This window comes from Propithecus coquereli, unplaced genomic scaffold (genome assembly GCF_000956105.1).
Source record: "Propithecus coquereli isolate 6110/MARCELLA unplaced genomic scaffold, Pcoq_1.0 Scaffold127, whole genome shotgun sequence".
NCBI classification, from domain to species: Eukaryota; Metazoa; Chordata; class Mammalia; order Primates; family Indriidae; genus Propithecus; species Propithecus coquereli.
The window spans coordinates 6878151-6899435 of NW_012136858.1; the positions used below are offsets into that span (position 1 = coordinate 6878151).

The 21285-nt window shown below is 41.0% G+C and overlaps 1 protein-coding gene across 2 annotated transcripts in view; it reads right to left on the reverse strand.

The window, feature by feature from the left end:
• The window catches only part of BACH2 (BTB and CNC homology 1, basic leucine zipper transcription factor 2), a 253260-nt gene that overhangs the window by 134642 nt on the left and 97333 nt on the right, over window positions 1–21285 (reverse strand). The window contains exon 1 of one of the 2 annotated variants that reach the window (XM_012638253.1): window positions 4155–4307. The exons of the other annotated variant lie outside the window; for it this stretch is intronic. The gene's annotated coding sequence lies outside the window, so the exon portion shown is untranslated. Of the gene's footprint in view, window positions 1–4154; window positions 4308–21285 lie in introns of those variants that run through there. 2 annotated transcript variants of the gene reach the window in all.

A 21285-nucleotide genomic window follows, 5' to 3' on the forward strand; every position in this document is an offset into this window, starting at 1 on the left:
GTTAATTCGGGTTCTGGTTAGTTGGGTTCCAGGTAGCTAAGCCATCAGTAAACATGAGTTCAGTGTCTGGAACCAGGCACATCTGATCCCAGGAATCACGAGACAAGGAGAGCCCCCAAGGGTCTGTCTTTGCTGGCTGTTTTCACCTTATGTCATTTTATCTGGGCAACTGTGGGTTTGATGGTCTTCTCTGGGGTGAATCTGTGTCAGTGTGTCCATCCAAAAACCATGGTCTCTGAACTCACGGGGCAGGATGTGTTTTAATTAGATTCTATATCCATGCTGTTTCAACTCCCGCTTAGGGTGCCAGCAGGTACACGTGGATGCCAAAGATGAATAAGCCCTTACTCTTCTCTCCCTTAGACTTGCTGACCTGGATTTTCTTTTCTACAAAAACCTTTAATTCCGGTTTTTTCTGGGATATCTTAGTAGCTCCCCATGGCAACTGACTCAGAAACCTCTGCTGCTTTGGCCTGTTTTCTAATACCTAAGTGAAAAGCATGAAGAGTTTATTTCTAAGCAGGTTTGGAAAGTCTGGTGTGAGAACAAGGGGACTGATTTTTATATATTGTACTTCATTTTACCTCTTTTTTGGTTATATTTTTTCCTTAAGCCAAATATATAAAATAAACTATATATTATATAATAGTTCTCCTGCTATAGGGCCTCTATAATAGATCTTTATATATGTATAAAAAATATATATATACAGAAAATCTTGGTATCTCAAGGAGAAAGTGGGATAATTTAGGATGGGTTTCTGAGCTTTCTGAACCCATGGATCCTTATGTACTGCTCTTCACCCCCCACCCCACCCCTCCCTGGCAGCCCCAGGGGTAGGGCTGAGGGTAGTGAAGGAGAACTGAAGAAAACAGGGCTACTGGCCCCAAAGAGAATCTGCTGGTTGTTCTTAAAGGCCAGCTTTCTAGAAACATAGAATAAAAAGCAAAAACCAAAAAAAAGTAGGGCCCAAGGGAGGAACCTAGTGGGTTCCATCCTGCTGTTCCCCACAGGACTACATGTTCTTACCGCACCCTCACAAACTGTAACATGGTTCTCAAGCACCAGCAATTCTGCGCAGCATTCTTGGAAGGAAGGTGAGCCCTGGCATTCAGTTTATTTTAAATTATGGAAAAAATATACAACATAAAACATGCCATTCTAACCATTTGTGAATGTACAGTTCAGTGGCATTAAGTACACTCACTTCGTTGTGCAACCATCACCACCATTCATCTCTAGAACTTTTTGGTTTCCCGAATTGAACCTCAATATCCATTTAACAACAAACCCCCATTCCTCCATTTCCCTACCTCCTGGCAACCACCATTCTACTTTCTGACTCTATGAATTTGACAACTCTAGCTACCTCATGTAAGTGGGATCATTTTAATATTTGTCCTTTTGCGTCTGGCTTATTTCACTTAGCATTTTTGAGGTCCATCCGTGTGGTAGCATGTGTCAGAATTTAATACCTTTTTAAGGGCTGAATAATATTCCATCGTATGTATATGCCACATTTTGTTTATCAATGTATCTGTTGATGAACACTTGGGTTGTTGCTACATTTTGGCTATTATGAATGATGCTACTATGAACGTGGGTGTATAAATACCTGTTCAAATCCTTACTTTCACTTCTTTTGGGTATATACCCACAATTGGAATTACTGGATCACATAGCAATTCTGTTTAATTTTTTGAGGAACTACCATACTGCTTAGTTTTGAGATTTTTTAAAATTAATAAACTATTTTTAAGAGTAGTTTTAAGGCTGGGCATGGTGGCTCATGCCTGTAATCCCAGCACTTTGGGAGTCCAAGGCGGGGGGGTCACTTGAGGCCATGAGTTCGAGACCAGCCTGGGCAACACAGAGAGACCCTGTCCCTGCAAAAAATGAAGAAACTAGCTGGGCATGGTGTGCGCCTATAGTCCCAGCTACTCTGGAGGATGAGGCAGGAGGATGGCTTGAGCCCAGGTGTGTGAGGCCACAGTGAGCTATGTTAGCACCTCTGCACTTCAGCCTGGGCGACAGAGTGAGACTTTGTCTCAAAGGAAAAAAAAAGAGTAGTTTTAGGTTCATGGCAAAATTGAGTAGAAAATATAGAAGTTTCTCATATATCTTCTGTCCCCACATATGCACGGTATTCACTTTAATAGAGACATTATAGGTACTTGGTGACTGTCTGCTCTGTCCAAGGCTATAGGCAGTGATCAAGGCATGCCCTTCCAGGTCCATCAGGGGCCTGAAGCCCCGATTCACCTGAGGAGTCACAGCATCCTTCTCTTCTCCCTGACCTGTAGATATGCAATTGACTGACAGCAAAGGCCATCCTACAGGAAACCCTGACACATGAACGTGGAGATCTGTAGAAGGGCAAAGCAGGAGCACTAGGGAGCATTGTATTCAACTCCTTTCCTCATTTTATGGGGAAGATGCTTTATAAACTGATAACCTTCCTTCTAAATATATTGTGCAGAATAACTGGTGCTTGACAGAGATGCTATGGTTTGTGAGAATTATCAATACATCATTCACAGCTCTGTCAGCCCTAATACCAGCCCTGTTACCCTTTGGGCAGCCCCCAGAAGACAGCCCTGGGTTAATTCATTGTAGATCTCTTTCATCACCTATCGCTTTTTGTCTTATTTTCCTGATTTTGTGAGTTTCATTTTAAACACATGCATTTAAATCTATCTCTAGGTGAGGTTGACTGGGGTTAGGAAAAAAAGAAAAGGTAAACGTATCTCCAAGATTTTTGACTCTATTAATGTTTAGGCAATAGATATGTCCTTTCATTACATATTAATATTTGCTTGGCAATTGCTTTATTAACAGTGATTATTCTCAATGCCACATTATAATAAAAGAACTGTAAATCCTAAGTGCTACTTTGAATGATAACATTTACTATATCCAAGTAAAATGTTATAAATCACAGTGCTTACCCACAGATTTAAAATGCCCAGAAATTTCTCAAATGTCTCCTGGACAGCATCACTCATACTATTTTTACACTCACATTGACTCAGTGAAACAAAAGAAAAAATTTCGTTTAAAATCCCTACAGTGAAAGCTCAGAAATACACAGAATGCATATATATTCACAGGCATGTATGTACGCTTGTACGTAGGCTTACACGCGCCCAAGTGTGCATGTGTTTAGCCAAACTCTTCCACTTGTTGTCTTGTCCTCAGCAGATAGGTTGATTGGCTTGTTCAAAAGCTAACACGACAAGTTGATCCTCAAAATATGTCAGTCCTGAGAACTTAAAACCCCACAAAAACCTGGACTTACTGACCTGGGTTATTTACTGGAGGTGTGCCTCCCTGTCCGCATGTGCTTTGTAAGTCAAGTCACATTTATGTGTATGACGGGAGGGATAATACCAGGATGACTCACTTTGAAAGAGAACAATGTATTTCCCAACCCAGGGGAAAAAAGATTTTCCCTTTTGAGTGTATCTAGAAGTACGATGCGCACACCTGCAAAAGCACTGAGGCCACTGTTTTAGCCTAATAACAGCACTATTAGTCACACCCATTGAAAACCAAGGGCAAAGAACGACAGGTCCTAGCAACTCTGGAGTAAAGCTGGCATGGGATGCTGGCAGCTACCTGGCGGGACTTTAGAATGTGAAGATGCTGAGCGGACCTTAAAACTTGCTTTTCTGAGACATGAGCCAATGTATTAAACGAAGCATTAAATACCTTAGTTTAATGAAATTTAATACTCAAGTTTATACAGTTTTCTACCTTTGTCATTCATCCTTTCAATCACAAGAGGTAAAGCAGTCACTCTCAAAGTGGGGTCCCCGGACCAGCTGCATCGGCATCACTTGGAAACTTGGTAGAAAAGCAAATTCCTGGTTTGCACCAGATATGCCGAATGAGAAATCCGGGCGGGAGGCCCGGCAGTCTGCACTTTAACAAGCCTCCAGCTGATTCTGACGCAAGCTAAGTTTAAGGACCACTGAGTCAGGGAACCGCCAATAGCAGATTCCAACCTTTGCTCCTTTCCTCGATGATAACTCTCAAAACCCCTTGTTAAAAGAAACGTAATTCATGTGTGCTTGGGCTGTTTGTTACTATCACCTAAGAAAACATTTGTCATTTATCATTGTTAAGGAAAAGAAACCTCAGGCAAGACTTACATATAATTTTTCCAGGTCCTATGCTGGCTTTTTGAGTCTTAGGATGCAGGGAACTGGGCGCAGAGAGAGATGAGAAGGCTACGGCAATCCATTCAGACATGGACCCCAAAGCTTTGTGGGGCAACCTTGTGACAGGTCAGTGAGTGTCCACCTAATTGGGCAGGAAAAGTTGTCCATTAGCAGAGTAAACAGTGCAGGTGAACGTTTCCCCTCCCTCCTGCTATCTTGCTATGCCTGCTATGACGGCCATACTAACTTACTGTGCCTCTGGCTGTGTGCCTCTTGGCCAGTCCGCACAAACTGAGTATGACACGAGCCCGTGGCATTAACGCCTGGGCTCCACCAGGTGGAAGCCCTTTTCCTTGAGGTATTTCCTTTTCACCAGGCGCTCTCCTAAACCCAAAGGCAGCTTAGAGATAGGACCATGTCCAATCAATTATCTCCTTCTCTATTTCATCTCATGAATGTTTTCTGTTAACAAATCAACACCTCGGTTTAAAAGACATGTGTGGCAGGGCGCAGTGGTTCACACCTGTAATCCTAGCACTCTGGGAGGCCGAGGGAAGGACTGGATTGAGCTCAGGAGTTTGACACCAGCCTGAGCAAGAGTGAGACCTTGTCTCTACTAAAAATAGAAAAATCAGCAGGGCCTGGTAGTGCCCGTCTGTAGTCCCAGCTACTTGGGAGGCTGAGGCAGGAGGATTGCTTGAGCCCAGGAGTTTGAAGTTGCAGTGAGCTACCATGATGATGATGCCACTGCACTCTACCTGGGGTGACAAAGCAAGACTCTGTCTGCAAAAAAACAAACAAACAAAAGACATGTGGCTGTTGTAAGGAGAAGAGATTCAGGACGCAAATGATTAATTCAAGAATTCTGACTGAAATGATTATTTTTTCATTTAATTATGAAGTGAAATGTGAGTTATATGAATGTGAGCATTTTCCCAAGTTATTAAAAATTATTCAAAAACATGCTTTTAAATGTCCATGTAATGTTATACCCCATAGAAATGTTAATTTATTAAACTATTCCTCTCATTTTTGGAATTCCAGATAGTTTTCATTTTTTTTGTTATTGCAAATAACACTATGAGCGACATATCTAAATATCAGATTGTCTGAATTTCTGAATGTTTTCTTGGGTTCCTAGAAAAAGAATTATTCAGTGAAATGGAATGAACTTTAAGGTCCTGAGGACTTTCTAGAAAGGCTGCAGTGATTTACATTCTTTCCAGCAGCACGAGTGCCTGTTTAATTTAATTATCAACTTTATCACTGGTACAGAAAAATACACTGCACCTCACAGATCTTAACAAAATTCCACCAGTGACGACCAAACTTAGCAGATTTTATTTCTGTTTTCCTTATACAGAAGATAGTGAACAGCTTGCTGTTTTTCACATACGAAGAGACATTGATTTAATGTAAGTTTACCATCAAATGGCCCTCACTGGGCCAGACTGCGTGACATGTGGACATTGGGGAATTGTAGCTTGTCCGTGGGGCCTGAACATGGTAAAAGGTGTGGGGGAGTTCACAACTAATCACATATCATCATGAGAAGAAAAACTGCTGATTATTTGCAGGCTGATAATTCAGCTTTCAGAATACTAAGGCCTTGTGTTTCCCTTCCTCCTGGTGTTCTCCTATTTCTTAGACATTTTCCTTTACTTCATCATGACCTCACAGGGCAGAAAGAGATGTGAAGACAAAACCAAATGAGATTAGCCAATAACAATGGCAAACCCGCACGTGTACTTACAGTGAGTCACCTGCGGTGCCAGGTGTCTTGCACGCACTGTCTCATTTAATACTGAGTGCACTGGTATAAAAACCGGTGGCTGGCAAGTATGAAAGTATGTGCTCACTCATCAGTCCTCCTGCTACCCTAACGGGTTTGTAGGGATTTGAGCTTGGGAATTGCAAAGATCTATTCAGGCCTAGTGTCTTATTACCACGATGACTCCAAGTCTAGCTATAAATCACAAACGTTATCTTTCCATTCTTGTGGCAGCACCATCTATAGCATATATGCAAATCAGGGAAAATGGTGTAAATAATGTCCAAGGAAATTCTACATAATAATAAACTCTTTGAAGGTCCTATAGTGGCACAAGGGTGGCTGTATCTCTTAGAGCACAACAGAGAGGTGACAGTCTGTTACATGACACAGAACAGGGTATAAATGGAGGAAGACATGAACACACATACACAACACATAGTTTAAAAACACAGACATACATACACATTCTTCCCAAATGTTACTACAAATTAGGAAAGCTAAAGCAGGGCTCACAGCTCCGAGAGTTCCTTTCCATTTATAGCTTTTTCTAATAATTTTCTTTCTCTTTCCTTTTTATATGTATTTTATCTTACAGGATAATTGGTGCAGAGAATGCCACAATTTTCACATGCCAATAAAAGAAAATTGAAGAGATGCTTGTTTGTTATCTGGAATGAAATAACCTCACCCTTTCCTTTATCTATAAACTCAATTTCTGCATCTAGTATATACTATAAAATGGCTGAGGTTTGTGGGGTAAGGGTACAAAAAATTTCAATTTTATTTTGGGAGTGAGTTAAATTGATCTTTCCCAACAATTTTATCTAGAAATAAGGGTTGTTTATATCAAAATGATCAAAACCCAAAAGGCCAAAGATGTATCAAGAAGTAGAACATTTCCTTTACTGTGGCTTCTCTTTATAATTTTGGTAGCATTCTCCTGATAATTAGGTTTCAAAGTGGGTAGAATGGCTTACAAACGATTTTTCTTTGCCACAATCAGATATATGGTTCATTTTATAAGCATACCAGGACTACATGGTGTGAAAAACAAAGTGATGAAATAACCCCTCAAAGAGCCAACTTCGTTTTTTCCAAAGGGTCTAATTACTTTGGGGAAAAACACAAAAAAACAAACCACCACTAATCACACAAACGACTACCAGAAGCTCTTTAGATACTCAAACTGTACAACTAGCATTTGTAAAGCTAATTACAAATTTGGATTCTCTCATTTTAAAAATACACTTTGAAGCAGCCCACTTCTGTTTCAATGCTAAACCAAAGTCTGCGCAACTGGCACACGGTCAAAGTGAAAAAAATAAATAAAATGCATCACTTGAACAAAGTTATTACTTTCAATGTCACTAAATCCTGAACTGCAAAACATCACAAGCTAAAAAAGAGTGACACCACATGGTTATATTATTTTACGTTTATAAAAGAGCTTATAGTTTCCCAAGCCATAGAGATGTAGGTCTTTTCTCTCATAGCAGCTTCGTTATATCGGGCAAGCCACTCATTGCCTCGGAGCCCAACACCTCTCACAGGTTCTTGTGAAGATTAAATGAGAATGTATACAAGAGTGTTTTTTGCAAATTATAAGACATACATAAAATGCTGGGTATCATTCCTTTTATTAAGAACTTTGTGAGGCAAGAAGATATTAATCCCCATTTCACAGTTCAGGAAACTGACACAGGAAGATGTAACAACAACAAAAAAAGTACTGAGGAGATTTGAATTTTATCTCTGAATTGGCCACAAACTAGCCAAGTGACTGTAGGACTTGATTTCTTTCGTAAAATGACGGGGTTGGATGTGATGACTTTAAGGTCTTCCTGAGGCCAGTGGTTCTCTGACCTGGGACTTGGCAATGGTGGTTATAGGGGAGCCTTGGGAAAGACCCCTAGTAGTCCTTCCTGGAGGCCAAGGTACCATGAGGCCAGGGGCAGCACCCAGCAATCTGCAGCCTGCAGTACTGAGGCAGGTCCTTGAAAAGCCCCCAACCCTTGGGGATGGGACAGACAGTAACTATTAATAACTCATTTTGTTTGGACTGAGAGGAGGTTGGGGGAATTCTAGGGGAATGGCCAGGGCTTCTGGGCCACTGGAAGGAGGTACAGGAGGAGCTTAAAGCAGGTCTTTATTAACTGGTACATATGTTTCACTATTTTGACAACTAGTGCAGCCAAGTAACTGTATGCCAATTGAATGTCAGTCTTGCTAACAGTCTTGTTGTTTGACTATCAGTCTCAAAGAGATATCCACCTCTGTGGGCCACCTGCCTTTTTTGGCTGAATTCCCACAGTGTGGGGGGAGAGCTGTAAAAAGGCTATTTTTGGTATTATGAGTGCACATCTGCATATCAGGGCCATATAGGAATTTCACTTGGAAAAAAGACTTAGGCTTCTACTACTAATGACATTTTTTTTCCCTTAGAGATGGGGTCTTGCCATGTTGCCCAGGTTTGCCTCAAACTCCTGGGCTCAAGCGATCTTCCTCCCTCAGCCTCCCAAGTAGCTGGGACTATAGGAGTACACCGCTGTGCCTGACCTCTTTGCTAATGATTCTCTACCAGTGCTAGCATAACTTTCTCTGATAATGGAAATATTCAATATCTGTGCTGTCCAATATGGCAGCCACCAGCCACACGTGGCTACTGAGCACTGAAAATGTACCTAGTGCAAACAAGGAACTAAATTTTTAAGTTTAATCAATTTAAATTAATTTAAATTTAAATAGTCACATGCGGTTAGTGGTTACCTGATTGAACAGTGTAGCCCTAGGCTGCCTCACATACTAATTTTCTTGGACTTGTGTCAGACCCCAGGAGCTCATAGGACAATACCCAATACATTTCTTCAGTCAGTATTTACTTCTCTCCTCCTAGGTGCTGGGCACCATTTGGGTGTCTCAAAACAATGGTGAATAAGAGAGCCATGGCGTTTTTGCAGCTAGATTGATTTCCGAAGACCTCGCAAACTCTTGAAGTGGCTCCCCAGACTTCTCTTAGGAAAAGGTGGGTGAGGAGATGTGGTAATGCTACACTAAGCATGAAAGCACTGCTTTTTCATTTCTTCACATTTACTGTTAGAGAAGTTGGGGGAAATTTAAAAAGAAATATCTGAATGGTTACTATTCATTCACTTACAAGTAAAGCAACATATCCCAGATAGGGGAAATTATCTGTAAGTAATTACCTCTTGCATAATCTTACACTTACTTAAAAGGAAAAGTCACAGGAACCCATATTCTTAAGCTAAGAAAAAGTAAATGGTATTCAGTTACAGCAATAGTCATAAAAAGCACAAGTGGGTCTCCAGCTGCAAACAGTGGGCAAGGGAATATTTATACCAATTAGTTGTGAAATGATCAGGTTTTCTGGAAGGTACTTCTTGTATAAGTAAGGCTGACTGCATTCTTTATCCCTACAACTCAATTCTTAGCTAAGATTTTCTTAGTGGCTTTAACAGGATTTGATGAGCAAAGTCCTATTTGCTTTTCCCCAGGAAACTACAGTTGGAGGTATTTTTATCTACATTACAAATCTAATACTAACATAATTCTAAGAAACACAAAAGTGGTTTAATGATCTTCCAGTTTCCAGTATTGCTCCTCATGTCCTCTTGTTGTCAATTCTCTCCTATCCTAATTGCCTCTTCCTATCTTACTGGGATCTGGAGTGTTACAAAGAACACAAAACAAAATATTCAGAATCGCTGTTTGAACCTGAATCCAGGTTTGCCTAAACTTTAAGGCAGGACATCATGCTTTAGGATACAGAGTTTTTAAGCTACCTTTCTCCATTTTATTAACATTATCACTTCAGATGAAAGATTCACCAAGCCAAACAACCAGATTTCATGCAGCATCCCAGTGGGATCATACGTGGATGATACCAGGGAGCCAATCCTTCTACCTTCAACATGCCTCTTCTGGTCCCCCTGCCCCAAATCAGACTCTAGATTTTTAGGGCTAATAAATGACTCTTGCATAATCTATATATACACACACATACACACTCTCCATCACTTTTTCCCTCTGAATTGAGTAGAAAGACAATTTACAGTGGTCAGAAAACAAGAGTTCAAAATTTAGTTCCAAAAATACAAATTGCATTTAGAGACTATTCTCTGCTAAAAGAGGTCAAATCTCAAATGTTTTGCTGGTCCCAGGCTGTATAAAATATTACTGAAAATTTGATGACAGCTTTACAGGCAAAGATGCTAACTGTGAGTGGCCCTGGTCCTTATACATACAGAAACACTAAATGGAGCAGTCACACGCCATTTTGTGGCCAGAGGGCTTTAAAGAGAAAAAGGTCAACTGATGGTAATTTTTTGGAAATTCAGAGATGAATTTTTTTTTTTTTAAATCTACGTTTCAAACAGACTATAAACAGTCACTTGTATAAGAGAGTAGACCTTTGAATCATAGATCTTGTGGCTTTTCTGTTTTGTTCTACTGGCATGGGAAGGTGAAGTAAGGAAATGTGCTTTTTTGCTGCAACAGAGAAAGAAGGGGGGAGGAGATGCAGCCATTTCAGACAGGATGGAGAAAATTAATTAAGATAAAACAGCTTTGAAAGTTTCCACTTACACATTTCAAGTGCTGGGACCAAGTTATTCTAGTTGGAGAACCGCAGCTAGAAAATTCACTTCTTTGATAGTCAAGGTGTTTAAGTTCCCAAGTAAAGTGGCGAGCTTTTCAGATTTTCACTTCTATCATAAAAGGATGGTGCAATCAGAACTACTTGCCACTAACAATTCAGAAAAGAGAAGAAGCTAAAAAGAAATAAGTGTTGAAAATACATAACCTGAAATAATTTTGGGCTTTCTATTGTAGACTTTATATATAAAAAATGGAATACAAGCCTGTAGTACTGCATCATCATTATCATCATCATCATCATTTCCATTTATTGAAAACTTCATTTGCTAGAAATGGTGCTAGGAGTTTTATAGGTATTATTAATATTAGCCCATCTGGTGGATAAGAGAACCCTGGCTCAGAGAGTCAAGCTGCCTTGCCCAAGGCCACACTGCTGGAGAGGGGAGGACATGTGCTCTGACCCCAAGCCTGCCTGACTCTGAAGGCTACCCGTGGCCATCACTATAATTTGGGGAGATGACATCCCTCTCCCCAAAAGGCAACATAACCACTTTTCCCCTATGCTAACAGTAAAATGTCAAAGTAAGGTGACAAAGCTGCAGGTCCTACAGAGCAATTTAATTATTTGTGTAAAAAGAGTTGATTAGCTTGTTAGTGGTAAAATGGTTGTTTCATGAAGTGTAATCTCTCACTTGTTACACTTCAGCACCCTTTCTGTTCCTTGACTATACAGAGCCCTTGCCCAGCCTTGCCACTTGCTTATCTCTCTGCCTGGAATTCCCTTCCCCCCGCCCTTAGCCTAGCTGGTTACTTCTCCACCACTAGGTCTAGTTCAAATATGTCACCTCCTCAGAGACCTGTCCCTCGTAACATGCTCTGTCCTCTCCCTGATAGCTATGCATCACCCTGTTTGGTTCCATCAGGGGATAATAAAAATCCACGTTTCTTAACTGTATAATTACCTATCTTCCCTCCAGATCTATGTAAGACCCATGGTGGCAGGGACCTAGCTTCTCTTGTTCACCACCAATACCTGGCAATTGGAGGAGTGCTTGGCACAGACTTGATGAATGAATGGATACAGGAATACATGAAGGAACGCCAATGTCTGTAGACTGCAGCGACAGAAGCATAGAGAGGGACAGGTGGAGGAGACACACCACCCTGGGATCTGTCTGGCTTCACTGACCCTCGCATCCTAGGCCAGAGTTCACCTGCTGTCAGCTGGAACCCCACCTAGACTGACCACATACCTGCCCTCAGCCCTCCTCTCCAGCTGCCGCCTCCTGAAACGGCCTCTTCTTCCCCACAGAGGCTCTGCTTCCTGCTGCTCCTTCTTCACATGACAAACTCAGCTTCTCTCTATGCATTTAGTCTCTCTGTTCCCATTCCCATCTGCCTTGTACAGAAATCAATTGTGCTTAATCTTGCTGTGGCCACATACCCTCAGAGAACCTGGCCCTGTGGTCCCCATAACCACAAGGCACTGTCAGGGCCGACTCCGGGCTCACTGTGTCCCTAACCCAGCCTGGTGTCCAGTGCCAGGCTCCTCCTCTGCCCTCCGTCCCGAGCCACCTCCATCCTCTCTCCTGTCACATCCAATCTTGTGAATGACTCTTGACAGGCTGAGAAAGAAAGAGTGGGAAGCAGAGGAGAGTGAAAGAGCAGCAGAAGCTGCTGTGTCCACACAGGCAGTCTGTGGACTGTGCTTGTCCATATGGGTTTTCACACTGTTCTGCAGATCTGTTTTTTAATAGTGAGTTTAAACTACACATCAGCAGAGCTGAAAGGGACCTTGGAGATCACTGAGTCCAACCTCCTCATTTTACTGATGAAGCAGCAAGGTGTGAGGAGAGGATGGAGGAGGCACAAAAAACAGCATTTACTGAGAGCTTAACACCTGCTTTCAGATACGTGGCCCCAGGTCCCCTAGGCAGTGAGTGGCAGAGTGGGGACCACAGTGCTTAGATGAGCACTCCCATTCCATACATGCTTTGGCCTATTCCTTACACACTCACATTGTGTGTGGGAAACGGCATGATGTTCTATATAAAGATACTTGGAGTTCTTATATCAAAAGGTAAAAAAATGGATTTTCCTTCTACATTATCTGACATACTTTTTTTTCTTGTGGTAAAATATGCAAAACATAAAATTTACCATTGTAACCACCTTTAAGTGTACTCTCAGTGGCATTAAGTACGTTAATTTTTTTGTGCAATCACCGCCACTATTCATCCAATACATTTTTAAGTGAGTATTTTCTAAATAGTAAATCCAAAATAAGATTGAAAAAGGCCAAAAAAAAAAAAAAGTAGAAAGAAAAGACAGGTAGAAAATAAACTTTTGAGGTTGCATGTCATCTGGCAAAACTTTTCATACAAATTAGGTTCTCTGTGACATGTTCTTCATTATTTTCCTCGTTGTGAAACTGGAACTGTGAGAGTAACAGCCACCAGGTGAAAAGGTAGATTTGTTGTTTCTCTAGGTTCTATAGTAGTTGTATCCACTTACGAAAATGTTATGCAACCCAGGACATCGATACTACCTTCCACGCCTCCTCCATAAAAGGACAAGTAAAATAGTATTTCTTGGAAAGACAGGCATTTACCAATATACCGCATCTAGATGGAGCTGTCTCCGTCACTCCAGTCTGTTTCTAAACAGGGATTAAAAGTATTGGCATGGAGCACAAAGAATGTCCCTTAGCTATTCGGCATTTAGATCAGCTCCGCAATATATTTAGCAAGATTTCTTTTTTTTTTTTTTTCCTTCCCTTCTTGGTTTAATGACCTCAAATGTACCAACATCCTGTCTTACCTAATCCCCTAACAAGTTCTATCAGATGCCAGGACAGAATCAGACAGCACTGCAGGCAGTGAGATCACTCACTAAGAATTCATTTTTATTCCAAAAATTAGGGGTGCCAGACCATTTAACACAGTCTATCACACAGCCAGAAAATTAGCCTAGCACTTCAAGAGAAACATCTAAATAATTTTTATTTTTTTATTTCAGCATATTATGGGAGTACAGATGTTTAGGTTACGTGTGTTGCCCTTGGTTCCCCCCCCAAGTCCGTGTTTCAAATATGTCCATCCTTCGTGTAGTGCACATTACACTCCTTGTGTATACAAATACCCGTCCCCTCCTCCCCTAAATAATTTTTTAAAACCTTCTTTTTGTCATAGATCCTTTAAAAACCTCATGACTCTCTCCCCAGAAAAAGATACATATATACAAAACATTTCCACATGATAACAAGGGTTCAGGGATCCTTTGAAGCCGATCCAGGGATCCCCTAAGAATTCACAAACCCTAGGTTGAAACTGCCTGTAAAGGAACTCCAACAAGAGTTCACTTTGACTACAAGCCCCTGTACTGGATCCTGGTCCCTGGAGCGCTCCAGGGTGACTTCTGCCAGTGCCACTTTAGTCCCTGGAAGAGAAATGACTTTTCTTCTTTCAGCTTTAGGAACATCCCTACGTGGCTTCTGGTCAAATTTACTGCCAACAGGGCTGTGCCTCTTACTGAGTCAGCCAGCTGCTCTGGGAACATTCACTTCTTTTACCAGGCTATGACGTGCTTGCTGTGCCCTGATGTTCTGAGGTTCTGCTCTTTGATTTGCCATCTTGGATACTGCGGTCCTCTCTGTCTTCCTGTCACTTTCCTGGCTAGTTCTTGTGTTACTGTTATTTAAAAAATTAAACCTGATTTTTTTTTTCTTTACCATAAAAGTAACAGTCTTCCCTATGTATTTAATTCCTTTGTTTTTTCTCCAAAAGCATCCTTTAACCTTCATACCTTTGCCCTTGGAAAGACTCTTGCCATCTCCAAGCAGCAGGCCCTGCCATCTCTGTCCGGCCTGTCACAAGGTTACTTCTCTCGGAGCAGTGCTGCACAGTGGGTAGCGAATAAGCCTAAAGTCAGACAGACCCAGGTCTAATCCCAACAGTGTGGCTGACTCACTTTGGCCAACTAATCTAAACAAAGGTTCGATTTCTTGATACAAACAAATCAGGATGATAGTATCAACCTATGGGGTTTTTTTTAAAATGAAGATCAAATGAACTAATATATGCACAGTTCCTGAGACATAGAAGGTGCCTAGTAAATTGTGGTGCCCATTTCTTTCTTAACTCTTCATATACGGGATTCAGCATACATTGTGCATTTTATTTTAATTATTTCAAAATACTAAGGGGGTACAAATGCTTTTGTTACAAGAATAGCTTTTGTAAACATTGTGCATTTAGAAACAACTCCTGCTGGTTTCTGTTAGGTGGCCAGGACCATTTATGTTTGGACTCTTAGATATTTTTTAACAGGTTTATTGAGATATAATTCACATACCCTCATAAAGTTCACATCTTTAAAGCGTACAATTCAGTGGTTTTCAGTATATTCACAGAGTTGTGCAACCATTGCCACTATCCAATGCCAGAATATTTTCATCACTCCAAACCCCATACCCATAGCAGTTATTCTTCATTTCCTCTTCCCCTCAGTCCTTGGCAGCCACCAGTCTACTTTCTGTCTCTTTGGAATTGCCTATTCTGCACATTTCATATAAACAGAATCACACAATATGTGGCCTTTTATGTCTGGCTTCTTTCACTCAGCATGATATTTTCAAGGTTCACCCATGATGCAGCAAGTATCAATACTTCATTCCTTTTTATGGCTACATAATAATCCATTGTATGCACATACCACATTCTGTATATCCATTTATTGTTTGATGGACATTTGGGTTGTTTCCACTTTTTGATTATGATTAATTCTGCTAAGAACATTTGTTACAGTTGGACATATTTGGACGTATGTTGTCAATTTGCTTGGATGTACACCTGGGAGTAGAACTGCTGGGTGTGATGGTTAATTTTATGTGTCAACTTGGCGAGGCCACAGTACCCAGATACTGTTCAAACATGTTTGGATATTGCTGTAAGGTATTTTTTAGATGAGATTAATATTCATATCAGTAGTTTTTGAAAAGCATATTACTCTGCAGAATGTATGTGGGCCTCATCCAATTAGTTGAAGGCCTGAAGAAAAAAGACTGAGCTCTGCTGAGGAAGAGGGAAATCTGACAGCAGATTCCCTTTGGACTCTAACTGCAACATCAACTCTTCTCTGGGTCTCCAGCCTGCTGGCCTACCCTGCAGGTTTTGGACTTGCCAGCCTCCACAATCATGCGAGCCAATTCCTTAAAATAAATCTATCCTACTTCCCCCTTCTTTCTCTTTCTCTCCCCACACACATATATACCCACACACACCTGTTGGTTCTATTTCTCTGTCCCAGCACAATTTGTCCAAAAGATTATTCTTTCCCCATCAGTTTATACTGGCACTCTTGTTGAAAAACTTTGACCATAAACATAAGGGTTTATTTCTGGACTTTCAATTTTATTCCATTGTCTATCCTACAATTATACTGTATCCAAAACTACACTGTCTTGATTACTTTAGCTTTGTAGTATGTTTTGGAATAAGGAAGTGTGAGTCCTTCAATTTTGTTCTCCTTTTTCAAGATTGTTTTAGCTATTCTGGGTTCCTTGCATTTCCATAGGAATTTTTAAAGTAGCCTGTTAATTTCTGCAAAAAAGCTAGCTGGGATTTTGATAGGGATTGTGCTGAATATGTAGACCAGTTTGGGTAATACTGACGTCTTAACAAATCTTCTGATCTACGAACATTGGATGTCTTTCCATTTATTTAATTTTGTAAAATTTCTTTCTGTAGTATTCTGTAGTTTTTAGTGTTCAAGTCTCGCACTTCTTTTCTTAAATTAATTCCTGAATATATAATTTTCGCTGCTATTGTAAATGGAATTGTTTACTTAATTTCATTTTTAGTGTTTCATTGCTAATGTATAGAAATAAAACTGATTTTTGTATACAGATCTTTTATCCTGCAAACTTGCCGATCTTGTTTATTATTAGTTCCAATCGTTTTTTTGTGTGTGAGTTTTAAAAAATGGATTGGAGTCAAGTATTTTTAAGTATCCTAAAGCATAGGAAGATCCTGGCACATAAATCCAGGACTTAGATTTCACTGTAAATACCAAGAGCTTATGGTACTAGTCCCCCTTCCAAGGAACTGGGTGATGCTCCTGCTTCTGGGTCCTGGTCTTGGTGGCATTCCTACTCTCACTGACTACCCATATAATGATTTGGAGAGATAAGTTCCTGGGACTCCAGGGTACATAGTGAGACACAAACCTATTTTCCACAGAAGTGGTATTATAAAGAGAGGCCAGGTTTCCAGCTCATCCCCTAAAGTCTATTAAATGAGCATCGCTAGGTGAGGATGCCACAGGGTCTGGTATCATTATTCTCAAAGGGAGAATTTAAAGGTTTGTTTCAATGGGAAACCACAGAATGAGCCTTTACAAAAGAACCTTTCTATCAGTAGAGACTTCTTATGAGTTTGTACATAGACATCTCCGCTAACCTACTTCCTTCCACTCGGGGCAGACTCCCAATATACAATACTGTGAGGGACTGTGATGGTTATTTTCACAAAAACTGCTAAATTTGACACAAAATATAAGTTTTTTTTTTTTTGCCAGACTATATTTTGCTTCAGGTTTAAAACCTGATTTACAGCCAGCATTCAGAGACCTACTTTGCATCTTGATCCGTGAGTCACTAATTTGAGCATGCATTTGCCCAGAATACACGGGCATGTGAAAGGATCAAAATATCACACTTTGATTGATTTAGAAAGTTATTTTCTACCACCACACAGTCTGAGAGTTTCTATGCTGCATCTGACTAACTGGGGAGGTGCAGCAGCAGAGAGTGCTGGGAGCTGCTGTGTGGAAGACCTTGTCCCTCCTTTCAGGTACCAAGATCCAGGGAGCAAAAACCTCAGCTCCCCACGGCAAAGTGCATCCGCGTGACACTCATCTGAGCACTATCTGGGTGCCGGAGTCATCTTTTGAAGGGATCCTGGTATTTCGGTTTGACAAAAATCGAGAAAACATTTTAGAAAGAAAATCGGATTTGTGTGTAAATGAAGAATATTCCTGAAAAGAAACTGTTATGAAACTGAAATCTGGAGACCGCGGTGGTGCTAAGTTGAGTCATCAGTTCCCTTTACACCCTAATAATTGACGGCACTTTGATCACAATGACTGCTCTGGGTGATGCTTTTTTGTTTGCTTTTTTAAGTACTTCCTTGTGTAAACAGGTTGTCTCACTATCATCTTGCAAACATGTTTACATTTGGGGGAGCATGGGGAACATCTGTTAGAAACAGATTTCACGCTTTTCTGTCAACTTAGGGAAATCTGAATCATATTTCTTGGTAATATATAAAAGCTCCTGGAGAGTTAAATGAAGTTCCACTGGAAAGGGGACTAATGGGATATTGTGATTGCTCTTTGCATATGTATTTAAAAATCTGTCCTGAAAACATCCATTTGAAGTAGTTAGAAACAGGCATTAATTATTGTCCATTTTTGTAGATGGAGACAATGAAGTATAGAGAGGTTCAGTGGCCTGGTCAGTGACTGAGAAAGTGGCAAAGAGTGACCACATACATTCACAGGCCTTTTGATGTATATATTGACCTTTCATCAGGACCAAAAAAATCCTGGGATATCAAGGGTCCTCTGATATTATTTCCAAAAAATGTTACAGTCCTTCACAATTTTATTGGGAAGATCTTTTTGATTCTGGAGAGGGCAAAGGAGGGGCTAAGCGACAGACCCTAAATAGAGCAGTTTCTTTGTCCAGGTCTCGAGTCAGAGGTCTAGGTGTGTGTGGAGAGGTGGGGGCATGCAGAAGGGAACAGGAACAAAGCTGGAAGGACAGCCTGAACAAACAAGACGACTTCAGGCAAAAACGCTCTACTGAGACATCCATACCGAGCTTGCTCCTGTCATGCCCAGAAGCATGATACTCCTTTTGGGAGGCTGTGCCAACTCACTCTGGCCCTTATAGTCCAGGCAGGAGTGGTCTCTGAGTGAAGAGAAATAACTGCTGTCATGAGGGAATGGGAGATGCAGCAGATTTTATTTAAATGCCCCACAGGCAGCAGAGCCCTTAGATCTGGGCAAGAAGGGCCCTTCTCTCCTCCAGCCAGGCCGAGGAACCACTGTCCCCAACCCTGACTTGAACTTGTGATCTCCCCCTTCAATGCTCCAGAGTTTCCTTCCCAAGTGAGCTTCCAGAGTCAATGGAACCCTTTCCCCTGGGTCCTTCCTCCCTTGGGTGGGCCACCCCACCTGAAGGGTGAGCAAATGACCAAGGGCAGCTATTTAAAGAGATGTGGATTCTCTTGGACATGAGGATTGGGGTGTCCACGTGCATGTATTGAGGCCCCTGCAGGATGCAGGGAGGTGGGGAGCAGGAAAGAAGGGAGAGTGTGTGTACTGGTTTCCCCTATCACACCATGTTCCCGTTTGTAACTCTAAGGAGACTGAGAATTCTAAATTAAAGCCTGGCCTTAAATTTATGAAAGGTAATGACATCAAGGCAGAAGGACGGAAACATATTTTATGCAACCAGTTTGTTAGCTTGCCTTACAACATTTTAATATTTAAACACATAGCACATGAACTTCAATTGTGCCTTTGTTCCGAGCCCTGCGAATATTACAGCCAGATCTGTCCAGGGGCCACGTGGATCAGGGCTGGGCACCCTGTAGCCTGCAGGTGTGTGTGATGCACACTCAGTGCTGCAGCCACTGACCCTCTGGGTGAGAAGTGGAGGTGGCTGCAAAGCACTTTCATAGTATCAGGGTGTTCGCACACAAAGGTTTCCTTCACTTGTTGTTTTGGGAAGACTATGCTAAAGAGAGCTTAGCCAAATATTTTCCTGTTTGGCTATAACAGGGTCTTGCTATGGGCTAACTAAGCAAACCTTAATCTTTAAAAAAAAAAAAAAATCACCTAATACTTTCATCTCTTGTGGGTTTTTTTTTTCCATGCATACTTTATAATGTATGTATCAGCAGCTAGTTAAACAGCTTGATGGTACCAGTGGGAACCAAACCAACAGCAGTTATACACAACATGTAAGGACCAAAACATAGGCAGGAAAATAAAAATACCAATGAACGTTAGGCTGAACTGTAAGAAATAATTAAGCTGTACATCAAATGCATGAATATGATTCATTTCTAAAGGCCCACACATGTTACACCCACTTTCAGGAGTTTCCCAAAGTAATTTAAAACTACTTGATGTTGCTTCCTGTTTTTCAGTCCTTTTATCTGTTTATAGGGGTGGCAATTCTATGGTTACCAATTGAACAGAAGAAAAGTGAAAGATGGGGCAATTTTCCTGGTTTCGGTCATCAAAATCTGCTTTAAAAGGCCTAATTTGTAGACCTTAAATTCCAAAAATTGGAACTCCATGCTTCAAAGTAATCATGTAAGACTCATCCCACGTTATAACCACAGTTTGCATCAACATTTTCTCTTGGAGTTAATGAATCTCTCGCATCAACTTTGTGCTTCCCATTCTCTCTAAAGCTCCCTGCTAAAGCAACCAAGCTTCAGAAGCAAAATTAGAAAACTGAGGACAGAGGCTCGTTAGCTTTGGTCTGTGTTTAGTGCATTTTCCTTTTCCTCCTTAAAAGAAGGACTGACAGGAAAGGGCCTTTTCATATTTTGAAGCTAAAGTTTCAAAAAAGCTAGAACATTTCAAAGATATTTGTTCCATAAAATTATCCTCAGGTACCAAAAGCAGCTCTGGAGAAGTGACCACCTCTTCTTGTTTGGCCTTCATAGCTTATTATTTTAATCAAGTAGATGGTTAGTGAAAAGCAAACCTACACTTATCATGAAATATTAATAAATACAGTCATGTACTGCATAATGATGTTCCGGTCAATGATGGACCGCCTATACGACAGTGGTCCCATAAGATAATACTGTATTTTACTGTACCTTTTCTATGTTTAGATATATAAACACCACTGTTATAACTGCCCACAGTTTTCAGTATAGTAACATGCTGTCATGCTGTACAGGTTTATAGCCTAGGAGCAATAGGGTGTACATACCATACGGCCTAGATGTGCAGTAGGCCATACCATCTAGGACACTCTATGATGCCCACACAGTGATGAAATCACTTAATGGTGCATTTCGCAGAATGTATTAAGAGATGCATGACCATACGATCAAGGTGAGAGGCATTTTGGGGATCAGCTAGTACAATCTGCCATCCAAGGCTTGACCACCAAGTGGCTGATTCTGATTAAACACCTCTAATGAGAAGAAATGTATTGCCAATTCCACTTTGGAGAGTTATTTAATACATACACAATATTACTGCATACATCATCATAGAGGTCTCTCTGAGGCAAATCTGCCTCCTTGTTGCCTAAAAACACTGGTCTGCCCTCTGGGGCTACCAGAGAAAGGACAGCACCTACACACATGGTAGGGAGCAAGTGTGGCTCCACCTCTTCTCTTTGCCCCAGTCTTTTCTCTGGGTAATTGTTTGTAGTTCCTTCAGATGTCACTTGGGACACGGTTTCAAGTTCTCTTGCTATCATTGCCGTGGGCCATTGTCCTTTGAAGAAAGATTAAGCTCTAAATTTTAAAATAATCATTTCCATTTAATACCACGTAATAGCCCATAGTACATTTGCCAACATATCCGTTAAAATGCGATCTCAGATACAGCACAATTTTACCAGCAAGGAACAGAAAGAACCATCCATCACCTTCTTAGTCCTTCAATGCAGTCCACAATTCGATAAATGTTCTG